The sequence below is a fragment of the Canis lupus genome, chromosome 2 (assembly GCF_011100685.1).
Source record: "Canis lupus familiaris isolate Mischka breed German Shepherd chromosome 2, alternate assembly UU_Cfam_GSD_1.0, whole genome shotgun sequence".
NCBI lineage: Eukaryota > Metazoa > Chordata > Mammalia > Carnivora > Canidae > Canis > Canis lupus.
Genome location: NC_049223.1, coordinates 3,901,039 through 3,916,042, shown reverse-complemented (window position 1 = coordinate 3,916,042; position 15,004 = coordinate 3,901,039). Strand labels below are relative to the sequence as shown.

Below are 15,004 nucleotides of genomic sequence, written 5' to 3'. Positions count from 1 at the left end.
GTGCCTGGGTGGCTCAGTCGGTTAAGTGTCTGTCTCTGGCTCAGGTCAGGATCCCAGGGTCCTGGGGACCCGATAGAGCCCCCAATCGAGATCCCTGCTCCACTGGGAGCCTGCTTCTCCCTCTCCCTCTGCCTGCTGCTCCTCCACTTGTGCTCGTTCTGTGTGTCAAATAAATAAATAAAATCTTTTTTAAAAAATGCTTTAAACGGAAAAGAGCAGCCCGGGGCTACTGGCCTGAGCTTCAGCTGTGGGTGTGTCTCCCCAGTGCCTGGAGCTTATTTGAGACTCCTCTCGGTACCACCTTCTGGGAGTGCTGAGCTGTGAGCTCTGAGTGGGGAGTGTCCAGCCACTGAGTCACTGTTATACTGCTATGAATCACATTCTATTGGCACCAGACTCATTCATCAGATCCTGCTGCCCTATCACGACTCAGTACCGCTCAATCGGTCAGTGGTCTTCTAGCTTTGCTGGGCTGTGCAGGTAAGGAGGAGCAGGGTTGTGGGATGGAGGAAGCTGCTCCTGGAGCAGCCACCCTGAGCCCAGATAACCCCCTACCCTTACTGACTGCTTCCTTGGGCAATCCTGCAGAACTCTCTGGCTCTCCTGCCTTTTCTGCCTTTGCATTTCATTCGTTGGCCTCTCATCTTTCACAGGGAGTCAAAAGACTCCCAGCAGTGCCTCTCCTCAGACTTCACTGGCCTTTTCTTGGGTAAAAAAAGAAAGCTGATGTTTGGGTAAACAAAAAGCATTATCCATATTTCCATAATCTGACTGTGGAACTCTAGCCTAATCTTTGGCTCAGAACCTCCTCATCTGTGAAATGAGCCAGGGTTTTTGGGTCTGAGACCCAGAGCCAAAAGAGAATCTGATTCAGCTGGTCAGGGTGGGAATCTACATTCTTAAAAACTCACAGAGTCATTTGGATGGGCACCAGCTTTGCCCATCATCAGACTAGACAATTTCCAAAGGCCTTGTAACTCTAAAATTCTACGCATCATGATCTATTTTTTTCCCCAACCACGTTGCTTTGAGCTGAAATAGGAATTTATTAATTATATAAGTTTAGATGGACTACAAAAAGTTACAAAGATTCTTATAACTTTATTTCAGGAAATATGAAATGTATATATCTTTTATTTTTTAACCAGGTTTACCTCGGCCACTGCAGAACTGTTTACATTTAAATTCCCACTTGTAAGGGTGAAATTCTATCCTGACAAATTCCAAACTGAAGTCCCCAGTCAGAGCCTAGTTCTCCATGGCCTCTCCTGACCCAGTACAGCTAGGGTCCCCAAAGAGAACGAGTCACTGGGTTAGCAGTACTCAAAGTACTCTCTTGTCAGCCACGGCCACAACCAGAAGGCAGGAGCAGCACTTCCTGCCTTGTGTGTGAGCTACCAGCTGCCTCAGGAAATACAGTTTGTCAAATTATATTTTCTGGCAGAGCCTTCTGTTGAAATAGTCACATTATCTATGACATCAGTGGCAAGGCCAAAGGTGAGAAAGTACACTTGCATTTATTCCCTCAAATATTCAGAGAAAGGCAGGGAGGCCAGATGTTTCCTTTCTAAGTGGCAAAGAGCCTGGGAACAAAAGGTAGGAGAAACATTTTGAAAGATCCACTTGGATTTCTTTCTTAGTACCTAAGAATATCACTAAGTTTAAGGAGGGCATTCTCTGAATCCTAGAACAGGGCCTGATACATAATAGATAATAAATATGAAACAGATATGTGGATCAGAGAGCTCTGATAATCTAAAGATCTTTATCTGCTGAGAGTGAGCCCAGGAAAATCTCATTAAATTATAAGCTGAGAGAGGCAGATGTTGCATCTTACTCATTTTTTGAGGCTTGGCGAAATTATCAGTAAATCTTTATTGAAAAGGAATTTGCCAAGAGCTCTTCCAGTTAGGGGCAAAATGTGAGGCAGCAGAGTGGCAAGCACAAAGGTTAAAAGAGTCTCTTCCTGTATATTACAAATCCAGCATTTCCTAAACAATCATTTACTGATGCATTGATGACACGTGAGCAAACATAAGGAAGGACATCTTTAAGCGATAACACTTATTTCAGGAAGAGAAATGGCATTATTTAAGGCAATGGGTCTTTGGACATTAATTTAAGACAGGACTAAACATCGAACAATGTATAATAGTGAAAAATCGAATTGCCCTAAAGTCTATGAATGGTGAACTTGTTAAATAAACTGTGATGTTTTCATACAATTATGTTTGAGTTAAAATCACGTTTTGAAACCACTTGTCATGGGGAAATTCATGTATGTTAAATCGAAAAGATAGGGTAGCAGAAACTATTGATTTCATACCCATACTAATGAAGGAACACAGGGCTAGCTGAGGACAAGGCACCAGCCCAGGGCAGCACATTGACAAGTCTTTGAAACAGGCAGAGGGACCTTCCTTTACGGACTCAACTGCCTCGATGTTCAGACTTTGCTAAGGGAGAAAGGCAATCTTAGCCCTGACCACCCAGGAGCCTGTAAGTCTACTTAAACATATAAAAATTCCTTTAGAAATTTCCTTTATCTCTAAACCCCCGAAGATACGTGTTGGCAGTCATTCTCCAAGCACATGGCCCACCGATATACATCTGAAGGGTCTCATGATTCAGGTTTTATTGGATGGTAATAAGTAACCTTTTCCCAACAACAGCTAGCCCCTCAAGGTCCTGGAAACCTTGCTTCCAAAATTCCTTGGAGTACACTAACCCCAAACCCCGCCCAACTCCCAGGTATACAATCGGCCACCCCTCACAGGCCTGGGGCAGCAGCTCTTCCTGCCCACAGGTCCTGTCCCCAGGCTTTAATAAAACCACCGTTTTGCACCAAAGACGTCTTATATCTTGGTGGCCGGCTCTGGACCTCATCTATATTCCAAAACTTCATCAATACCATTTCCCTATTTCCTAACACTAGGATTTGCTTGAGCTTTCTGTTGTCCCCTGCATTGCTGTGTGCTTGGGGGGGGGGGGGGGGGGGCAGCCGCCAGCGCTGCCCAAGGGAAAGAATCATCAGTGGTGCCGTGAATCCCCCTTGGCAGTGATTGGATGAGGCACAGGGAGGTATGTGGCTCATGTCGGGCCAGTGAGGAGTTTGGGGGTAGGGATGATGCTTCTGGAAAAGCTTTCCTCCATTTTGTAAAGAGACTGAGGAAGCCAAGGTCCTTCTATGACATGTTAGTGCATCTGCAAATGCTGCCAGCACCCCAGCAGCCGCGAGCAGCGAGTTCTGGGGCCGAGCTGATGTGCCAGAGAACGCGGGAAGGTAGGACGTCCGAGCTGCTGGTGCTGCTGAGGGGCTGATCTTTAGCTGTAGGTCAGTAGCCAAAAGTCGGTTCACCAAAAGCCCACCCTCTGTAATCAATTTCTCATATGGCCAATTTGCTGAATTTACTCACTTCTTTTAACTCTTTAGATACAGATGATTAATTTTCATTCTGACTTCATAATAGCACTTAAGGAATATGAAGTTTGTCCTGGCTCCAGTTCCTTGTTGCTGTGTCTTGAGACTAACTATTGATGAATTGTCCTGCCTAAGAAGTCGCCTTATTTCTGGATTTATATGAGCCAATTATTTCTTATTCTTTGAGAGAAATGAATATTGAGGCCAGATTTTTTTTTTTCTGACTTGTAGCTGGAAGCACACTAATACATGTAGGTTGAAAGAGAGAGAGAGAGACAGAGTGAGGTGGGGGAGGAATTACCTCTCACTTATTTCTGGGTTTTAAGAATGGAATACAGCTGACATGTGCATTTATTATATTCATCTCTGTACTTTCCTACATTTTCAAAAAGATTTTATTTCTCTCTCTCTCTCTCTTTCTTCTCTCTCTCTCTCTCTCTCTCTCACACACACACACACACACACACACACACCCCAAGCAGGGGAAGTGACAGGCAGAGGGAGAGGGGAAAAACAGGCCCCTTACTGAGCAGAGAACCTGACGTGGGACTTGATCCCAGGGCCCAAGGATCACAACTGAGCTAAGGTAGTTGATTAACCGACTGAGCCATGCAGGTGCCCCTACACTTTCCACATTTTAAATTGATGAACATGTATTGCTATTTTGAATAAAGTGGAAAGTTATTCTTGAAAAATTGGGTTAGGTGCTATAAATGGTGTAAGTGCTGATCTCATAGGGTTATAGGATGACTAAGAACTGGCATCTACTTAAACTCACTAAAGTGGTGTGTGGCAGAGAAGACTTCTCAGATGAGAAACCACTGAATTAATCCCAGGAGAATGGGTGTGCTTAGGATGGGTAGGAAGAGGTGAGTCCATGGCTCCTGATTTAGTGGAGGAAAACTAGAGGAACACTTTCATCGTATTTATAGTCTCTTCTCTGCCTGACGCTTCACAAATATGTAATCACCCTTCATCATTGTAGTGGTCTTGAAAGTGTATATTATTGTCTGTTTTATAGAGGTAGAACTGAAGATGTAAAGCTCACACAGTTAACAAATATCGGAACTTGGATTTTAGTACAGATCTTTTTTTTTTTTTTTTTTTTTTTTTTTTTTTTTAGTACAGATCTTACATTAAATGCCATGTGTCACACCCTCATAGATGGTTTCTGGAGTGAGAAATCACAGAATGTTAGACCTGAAGAGACCATGTGGACAAAGAATTGTCGTGATGGTAAGTGACTGAAATCAACACAAAGTAGAAGCAAAAATGGGGGATCCCTGGGTGGCGCAGCGGTTTGGTGCCTGCCTTTGGCCCAGGGCACGATCCTGGAGACCCGGGATCGAATCCCACGTCGGGCTCCCGGTGCATGGAGCCTGCTTCTCCCTCTGCCTGTGTCTCTGCCTCTCTCTCTCTCTCTCTCTGTGACTATGACTATCATAAATAAATTTTAAAAATTTAAAAAAAAATTAAAAAAAATGGAACTGATTGTCTAATGGAGTGAGGAAGGAACAAAGTGGACCAGCATCAGTCTTGGCTGGACCCAGGGGTTAAGATATCAGTCTGTTTAGGGGGTGTTAAAACATTTCTTCTGTGAAAGGAGAGTGTCCCAAGGCTGCAAAGAGGGGAACACGGGAAACATGTCTCCACGATGCCTCTGCAAGCCTCCTGGAGTCTCAAAACCTGAGCTTCAAAAGCAAGCCACTTCCCATGGTCAGAGTGGAGCTAGGGTAAAGTCAGTCCAAAAACCCACCCAAAAGTTTGTGAAAAATATCTGCATTATTTTTTGTTGTCGTTGTATATATATTGCTGTTTGCCTGTTACTGTTGTCCTTAGAAAAATCATATTACTGGGATTCCTGGATGGCTCAGCAGTTTAGTGCCTGCCTTTGGCCCAGGGTGTGGTCCTGGAGTCCTGGGATCAAGTCCCACATTGGGCTCCCTGCATGGAGCCTGCTTCTCCCTCTGCCTGTGTCTCTGCCTCTCTCTCTCTCTCTCTGTGTCTCTCATGAATAAATAAATAAAATCTTAAAAAAAAATCATATTACTTAAGAAATCTGGACACAGGTAACTCCTTTGTTCCTGCAGACAGAGGAGATCAACTCCAGCTTCCTGTCACCCAGCAGTAAAGAACACTGACCAGGGGCAGTCCCAGGGTGGCTCAGCGGTTTAGCGCCTGCTTTCAGTCCAGGGCGTGGTCCTGGAGTCCCAGGATCGAGTCCCACATCGGGCTCCCTGCATGGAGCCTGCTTTTCCCTCTGCCTGTGTCTCTGCCTCTCTCTCTCTCTGTGTGTGTCTCTCATGAATAAATAAATAAAATCTTAAAAAAAAAAAAAAAAGAAAAAGAACACTGACCATAGGGTGACCTTTCCATGTAAGGCTTCAATTAGCATCAGGCTGAAGCCTGTTTTCCAACTCAGTGCGAATATTTGTGTTTTAGGAGCTTCTGATTCTACAATCACTGCCAGAAATGAGACCACCCATTTTCTTTTTCCTCACTTAGGCCCTAGATCAGGAGTGGATAATTTTTTTCTACAAGGGGTCAAATAGAAAATATTTCTGGCTTTGCAAACCATATGGTCTCTGTAGCAACTGCTCAGAATCACTGTGGTTGAAGTGCAAAAGCATTTGTGCATGATACATAAACAAACGAGCATGTCTATGTTCCAATATAATTTTATTTTTAAAAATAGGAAGCAGACCAGATTTACTGCACAGGTCTTCATTTGCCAATCCCTATCTTCTTGGATCACCAATTTTTATTTTTTATTTAATTAAATTATTTATTTATTTATTTATTTATTTATTTATTTTTATTTTTATTTTTTTTACCCAGGACAGAGCAAGAGAATTTCACATTTTTTATGGGTGTATTCTATGTTAATTGCTTTGATGATTGCCTAAAGCAATCCGTAGGAAATGGGGATTATTGTTACCCATTTTGTGCTTCTGTTCATTCCAGAAAAGGAATAAAGCATGGAGCTTAAAAATATTAAGTTAAGGGAATCCCTGGGTGACTCAGCAGTTTAGCGTCCTGCCTTCCGCCCAGGGTGAGATCCTGGAGTCCCAGGATTGAGTCCCACGTCGGGCTCCCTGGATGGAGCTTGCTTCTCCCTCTGCCTGTGTCTTTGCCTCTCTTTCTGTGTGCCTTTCAATGAATAAATAAATAAAATTTAAAAAAATGTTAAGTTAATAAAACCATTTCAATAGACAAGGTTTTAATATTTTAAAACCTTGTACCGCAAATGTAAATTTGATTAAGAAAAAGAGCTATGCATTCTGAACAGTGAGAAGATAGAGGGATCGTAAATTTGAGAAGCCAATAAATTATATTTCCCTGACTGTGGAGGGAAACTGATTAATGAAATAATAGAGTAGCTGCTATTTTAAATCTCTGGGAATTTCTTCCCAGTGATGATGTGGAATTCATAACTTGTTGACCAATTGTACTTGACTGTTTTTTTGGGGGGGAGGGAGGTGGAATAAATAGCCCTTTATTTCAATAGATTAAAAATACCTGGGCTACTAAAATGTTAGCATGTATTAACATACACCTTTAAAAGTACACACCATCTATTTAAATGCAAAGTTTTGGTGATAGCTACTAACACTCAAAATATTAACCAAAAAAATATAAGCTTAACTTATATGTACATGGACACCTTGAAACCTAAATGTGTTGTGCATTATTATCCCTTTCAGACATAAGACAGCATAGAGATCAGAGAGGTTACCTGATCCTTCTAGGTCACATATCTAGCGACAAGCAGAGCTATAACCAGAATCTAGACTTTTGGACTCCACGTTCATACTCTTGTATTGTACAGTATTACCAACCTGCCCTCATAGATGTGTAGACTTCTCCAATTTTCAAGATTTAAAACATTGTGAATAAAACAATGTATTGATTTAAAAGATCGTGAATAAAAGAACAAACCATTTCAAGTTTTCGGTTGCAGCCTAGAATTATTTTATGAAAATCACGATGAAAACAATTATGGGTTTTGGGCACAGAGGAGTTAAATCTGTAGAATAAAAGGGTTGAAGTATATATGTATTTTCAGTATGCTCTGGATTCCTAGAAGCTCAGATGAACCTCAGAAGTCAGGCTCATGAATATGCTTAAGTCTTCCATGACAGATGTTATGTCTTTGGCCCCATACCGAAAATTTAGACTATCCCAGAAGGCTATGTACCAGTTTTAATATTTTATTTTGTTATGTTAGTGATCTCTGTAGAATTCTATTTGAAAACAAAATTATTTTGCTAAATAAGCTATGAGGTTAGATCATTTTTCTAGCTTTCATATTTTGAGACTCTCTGATTTAAGAATTAAATATAGACCTGAATGTGAAAAATCTGCAATGAAGATAGGAATTACATTGTTTTAATTAAAAAAACAGTTTTGATTACTCCCACTCATTGATGATTTTAATAAAACCTATCCTGCATCTATCTGACCCATAGTTGTTGAGCAACTTAAACTCTTGTATGTGTTTAATAAACGTTAGTGGAATGAATGAATGAATGAATGAATGAATGAATGAGCAAGTGAATGACTATAGATTTAAGGTCCTGGAAGGGAGACTACAAAGACTTCAGAGCTAAGTGTCATGCAAGAACACAGCCAGATCTGGCTCTGGAAGCTGGGCTTCCATTACCACTGCCCAATGTTCTTTCCTTTCATGGATTTCTTTTATTATTATGGCAAAATATGAACAACATAAAAATTTCCGTTTTAATTATTTTTAAGTGTACATTTCAGTGATATTAAGTAGATACGCATTTGTGCAATCTTCACCCTCATCCGTTATCAGAACATGGCTTCTTCTAAGACTGAAACTTTGTACCTGTCAAATAATGACTTCACACACTTCCTTCCCCAGCACCTGGGAACCACCATGCTACTTTCTTTCTCTCTGAATTTGACTACTCTGGGTGCCTCATACAAATGATAATACAGTGATACAGTATTTGTCCTTTTGTGTCTAGCTTATTTCACTCATCATATTGTCTTCAAGGTTCAGCCATGTTATAGTCTGTGGCAGAATTTTATTCCTTTTCAGGGCTGAATAATATTCCACCACATGCAATTATATGTGTATACTATTCTTTCTGTATCTCCATCATTTTTTTCTTTTCCAGAATGTCATATAATCATAATTATACAGCTTATAGCTTTTTCCAACTAGCTTGTTTCATTTATATGCATTTAAGTTTCCTCCATGTCTTTTCATGGCTTGGTAGCTCATTCTTTTGTGTGGAAATAAGTTTTCAACTTTTTGCTGCCATAGAGTGTGATTCCTGGATTGTATGGGAAGAATATGTTTAATTTGTAAGAAACTTCCAAACTGTCTTCCAAAGTGGCTATACTGTTTTGCATGCTACCAGTGATGAGATAGTTCCTGTTCCACAGCCTTATCAGCATTTGGTGGTAGCATGATTCTGGATTTTGGCCATTCTAATATGTATGTATTGGTATTTCATTATTTTATTTTAAAATTTATTTTTAATTTTCATTTATTTTTTAGTGCTTTATCACTTACATATAACACCCCGTGCTTATCACAAGTGCCCTCCATAATTAACACCCATCCTCTATCTAGCCCATCCTCCACCCACTTCCCTCAATCATCCCTCAGTTTGTTCTCTATCTTTAAGAGTCTCTTATGATTTGCTTCCCTTTCTCTTTTATCCCCTTCCCCTATGTTCATCTGTTTTTTTTTTTCTTAAATTCCACATATGAGTGAAATTATATGGTATTTCTCTTTCTCTGACTGACTTATTCTGTTTAGCATAAACCTCCACATTGTTGCAAATGGTAAGATTTGTTTTTTTGGATGGCTGAGTACTATTTCAATGTATATATTGGTACCTCATTATTTTAATCTGTGATTCCCATTATTTTAATCTGTGATTATATATATAATATATATATTATATATAGAGAGATTATATATATGTGATTATATATAATATATATTATATATATATTATATATATATAATATATATATTATATATATATATAGAGAGAGAGAGAGAGAGAGCACCTTTTCAAATGCTTATATGCTTTCTGTATATCTTTGGTGAGGTATCTGTTCAGGTTTTTTGCCCATTTTTTAACTAGATTGGTTTGTTTTCTTAATATTGACTATTAAGAGGTCTTTGTATATTTTGGATAACAGTTCTTTATCAGCTAAGGTCTTATGAACTATTTCCCCCCAGTCTTCTCATTATCTTTGCAGTGTTTTTCACAGAGCATTCTCAAGATAATTTATATCTGAGAATTCATTGTCTTTCTGTACCATTGGATTTGGGTCTGGACCAAAATTGGTATTATCACCAAAACTGCCCTTTGTCTTAATGTAAACTATTGCCTTTAGTTGATAATAAATGTATCAATATTGGCTCATCACTTGCAACAAATATAACACACCAATTTGAGATGTTAATCATAGAGTCAACTGTGTGTGTATGTGTGTGTGTGTGTGTGTGTGTATTGGAGTGAAGTGATAGATACAGGGATATATGGGAACTCTATATTTTATGCTGGATTTTCTGTAAATCTAAATCTGATCTAAAAATAAAGCCTATTAATTTAGACAAATATACTGCTTCAAATTTATAGAGTGATTTTATTTACATTTAAGATTACTTGAAATATTTGAAGAACATTTTTTAAAAGGTAAAAGAACAACAAAGTTAAAAACATCAACTTATTAAGGTAGGAAGCTAAGACAATTATTTCAATAATTTAATGTGATATCAAACATACACATTTGAAAACCTGCCTTCCCTCACCCCTCTACCACCCAATTCTTTACTAAAGTGACTCAACTAACATAGAAGGAGAGATGTCATTCTCCTGTTGGAAATGGAATGGATTCCTACATGTCTGAAATTGTGAAGGTCAGAATTCTAAAAGGATTACCAGGGCAGCCCGGGTGGCTCAGCGATTTAGCTCAGACTTCAGCCCAGGGCGTGGTCTTGGAGACCGGGGATGGAGTCCCACGTCAGGCTCCCTGCATGGAGCCTGCTTCTCCCTCTGCCTGTGTCTCTGCCTCTCTCTCTCTCTGTGTGTCTCTCATGAATAAATAAATAAAATCTTAAAAAAAAAATAAAAGGATTCCCAAAGAGTTTCACCCCTGGGTACACATGGCTTGGATAACCTCCTCCCTTGGAATGTGGAAAGAGCATCTGCATATGATGGATAGGTAGTTGCTCCCTTGGTTAAATAATACCATGTGGCAAATGATGACAGAATAGTCATTCCCTTGATTGCGTTACATTCTATAAGACTCTTGTAGCAGACTGGAGGGAGACTGGAAGTCAGAGACATGGGCTTCTGCTGGCTTGGAGAAACACAGATAGCCAGATTATGAACTGCCTTTAGGGGATATGTGACAAGAGACGGCAAGTGGTTTATGAACTGAGAGTGGTTCCCAGCAAGAAAACAGGGGCCTCACTCATACCGCTGCAAGGAACAGAATGCTGCCAAAAATAAATAAGCTTGGGGGAGGATCCAGAGCCCCATTTGAGAACTGCAGTCATGGCCAACATCATAATTTGGCTTTGTGAGACCTGACCTCAGCAGAGGATCCAACTAAGCTATGCCTGGAATCCTGACCCATGGAAACTGTGAGATAATGGGCATGTGTTATTTTAAGCCATTAAGTTTGTGATAATTTGTTATGTAGTAATAGAAAACTAGTACAGAGTTTGCACACGGGAGAGTCAAGTTACAAGAAAGGCCATCTGGTATCGTTCACCTCTCCTACAGGAAGCCCTTGGACCCCGTGGTCAGAGCCTTGTCTAAAGGAATCCTCTCCTGGTTTAAATCCCTCCAGTTGCCCAGAGGAATAGATCCAATTCCATTTGTCACTTTGACCCCATTGCTTCCTGCCTTCATAGAGAAGAATCAGCATGCCAGACCAGTTTCCTCCGTGCACTAGGAAGGGAAGCCAGCTGCACTATGCCCTTACCACTCATTCTTCTAACAGAAGACTCAATGACTCTGACATGTCAACTCTCAGACCAGTTCCTCCGGGGAAATCCCAGGAGCACATTTCTTTGACTTCTAATCTCCTTCCGATCTGCAACAAGAATTATGTAAGAGACTCACACTGGCTACAAGATTTATGTAAAAGACTCACCGACTAATGACACTAACTAAATAAGCTAGACAATAGCACCAAATCCCTTACTGCTTAAGTACAGTCATCAGGTCAAAAGGACAGTACCTAGCTGACTGCTTGGAACAAATAAACCTGTTCTAGGAAACAAGAACTAGGAGAGTGTTTAGAAGAAATCTTCTCTTTCATATTCACAATGAGACTTGAAAGGATATAGCGTCAATTAAAACAAACAAACAAACAAACAAACAAGCCAGGCTTTCACCAAAAAGAAACACTGTGAAAACAAGTAACAATTCTTGAGAAAAAAATGTAAATCAGTAGACAAAAATCTGAATGACAGTGAAGAATATAATAGATAATTCTAAAAGCCAAATGATGTTGACAGAGTACACACATAAGAGGAAAGGTCATGAGCAAAGATGAGCATCTTGGAGAACAGATTTGGAAATCTAAAAATAATTGGTTCTAAATGTAAGAAAAGAAAGCAAGGGAGAATGACTAATTAATGAACTGATAGGATATAATTCTTCAGAGCTGGAGAAAGGGTTGTGTTTGCAGATTGAAAATATTCACCAACCAGGGCCGCCCAAGTGGCTCAGCGGTTTAGCACCGCCTTCAATCTAGGGTGTGATTCTGGAGACCCCAGATGGAGTCCCACGTCAAGCTCCCTGCATGGAGCCTGCTTCTCCCTCTGCCTGTGTCTCTGCCTCTCTCTCTCTCTCTCTCTCTCTCTGTGTGTCTCTCATGAATAAATAAATAAAATCTTCTAAAAAAATGAAAGTGTTCGCCAACCAAAGATGGAATTGTTTTTCAAAAGCCCATTTCGAACATCAACAACTATAAAAGATGTGAGGTTTTATGAAACAAGTTAACAAGGGAAAGCATTATAATTTAGAATCCTAGGTATTCAGAGATTCAGAATGTAATAGTAGACCATCCAGGTACACTTTTTGGATAATTACTTGCAAAAATACTTTAGTTAAATAAAAACTGAATCACAGTAAAGATCACAAGGAAGAAAAATATACAATGTACAAGAAAGGGTGGCAATAGTACAAATTCAATAAAACAAAGTCAAATCTAAATAAATTTTGATAACTGAAGTTTGATGCCATTAAAAGTAATCTTGAAAAAGAAGTCATATTGTAAGAAAATAATTATTAAAACATCTGGGAAACTGGGCAGATTATTCAGTAAAGTCTGGGAAAGGAAAGCATAATGGAGGGAGAGAAAGTGAAAGCTTGCAAAATGTACTGATTGAGGTCTCTAACCAGGAGGGAACATAATTCTCTGATTTGATGTTAGTTTCTGATAGAGAATGTGCGCCCACATTTCTCTGTTAAAATATAATGATGACTACTAGAGGACTTAAAATAGTATGCAGAACTGCCTAGCCAATACGAAGAAAAAAAAAAACACATGAAAACTGGTCTAATAAAGTATAAATCAAGGAGGAGGAAGCAACATTAGGGGAGGGGTAATTTCTGCAATAATTTCTGCAGTGCCCCCTCATGCTGGCCTGCCTTCCACCATGTCCTTCCCAGCTTCCTCTCCAGAAGAGCTGTCTAAGCCAAATATACTTGTGGACAGAAGGAAGCACTGGGTGTAAAAAGAAATGAACTCATCGTTGCCTTCATCTTATCCACATTATCTTTTTCCTGCATCTGGTGGGGAAACGGACTCCAGGCCTCTCTCTCTGCATGCTCATTATTACTTCAGAAAGTCAGAATGTGAGTAGGGAATCCCACCATGTCTAAACCACATTCTGGACACCGGCTTTTCCAGAGCTCTGCATTCAGGTGTTGTTTAGCAAATAGTAAAGGGAACACTTTTCTATTTGCCTCCTGGGGAAAGCCCTGGAAAGGGATTGGCTAGATCAGATGATACATTTCGGGGTGGGTCTTTGATCATAACATAGTATCAGCGGTTTAAACTTCAAACATACCTTAACAAGAATGGTTCCAGCTAGCAGAGACAACAGCTAGAGAAAAGGGACACACCTACAATGCAGGAGGCAGGAACGTGAAGTACTTTGAGGAGAGGAAGCAAATGAAACTGTAACAATATTTTTGAAGCCTATAAACTCTGACCCAGAAATTCCTCTTACGTAATTTACCTTTGGAGAAACACTTTCATCATGGGCATGTAAAAATTCAGAGATGTTCGGGAAACCACTGAGGAGAACCTTAAGACTACACCAAAAGGAAACATTAAGTACACCATGGTGTATTCAGTCAATGGCTGCAGCCAATAAAAAGAATGGGGTTGTGGGGATCTGGGTGGCTCAGTCAGTTAAGCATCTCCTTCAGCTCAGGTCATGATCTCTGGGTCCTGGGATGAGCCCGGCATCAGGCTCCCTGCTCAGTGGGGTGTCTGCTTCTTCCTCTCCCTCTGCTCCTCCCCCCTGCTCATGCTCTCCTCTCAAATAAATAAAAAAGCTAAAAAAAAACAAAAACATAAACAAAAAAGAATGGGGTTGATCTACATATATTAGTCTGTAAAGTTATATAAAGTTCATTGTGGAACATTAATCTTATGATCATATAAATTTGTACATGCAGTTGTGTGGGTGTATGTGTGTCTATCCCTAGAAAGAGGTCTGGCAGCATATTATTTTTCTGGTCTCCCAGGAGAGTGGAACTATGTAGAAATGGTATTCACATTTTTCTTTTTGCATTTCTGTATTGTTTGAATTTTCCACAATGAGGATGTTAAGTCCTGTTAAAAAATTAAAGATAGTCTATTTTTAAAATTTTATTTATTCATTTATATTCATGAGAGATGCAAGATATAGGCAGAGGGAGAGAGAAACAGGCTTCCCACAGGGATCACAACCTGAGCAGGACCCTGGGATCACAACCTGAGCCAAAGGCAGATGCTCAACCACTGAGCCACCCAGGTATCCCTAAAGATAGTCTATTTAGTGGAAAATACTATTATTTAGAGGAAAAGAATACTTTTTTTTTCCTCCCTGTTTTAGGCAAAGAAATACTCACTGGGTAATTATTTGGCTTCTTATGTCACCTTCTCATTTAGTCTTAGCAGTGGTTTAGAAATATTTTTTCTAGTTGGTTTGCATAGAATAATCTTTTTTTTTTTTTTTTTTTTTTGCCAGTATTATGGTATCCGAGAATAAGCCTGTGGGCTCACTCTGGTTATTTTCTTTTTTTTTTTCACTCTGGTTATTTAGTAATGTTTAAATTTCCCATGTGACAGACTTATTATAATCTGATAATCAGTATAACTATTTACATATATATACACACATATATGCACAACTATATATTATTATCACTTGACAATATAACCATATGTAAATTTTTAAAATGAGAATTTATTACTTCTAAGGGGTTCAAAAAGCTTTATGGGCACAATCACAGAAGATTTTAAAAGAGTACTAAAAATTAGTAGAGACAGGCTACAACCACACACTAGAGAAATGGA

General features: G+C 39.6%; 1 long non-coding RNA gene across 2 annotated transcripts in view; it reads left to right on the top strand.

The window, feature by feature from the left end:
• Positions 1-332: 332 nt before the first annotated feature.
• The window catches only part of LOC119876044, a 134,939-nt gene continuing 120,267 nt past the window's right edge, over positions 333-15,004 (top strand). Inside the window, exons 1-2 of one of the 2 annotated variants that reach the window (XR_005355158.1) lie at positions 333-480; positions 4,550-4,657. This is a non-coding gene — a long non-coding RNA (uncharacterized LOC119876044). Of the gene's footprint in view, positions 481-4,544; positions 4,658-15,004 lie in introns of both variants that reach the window. The other variant, XR_005355159.1, reaches the window with a different exon arrangement.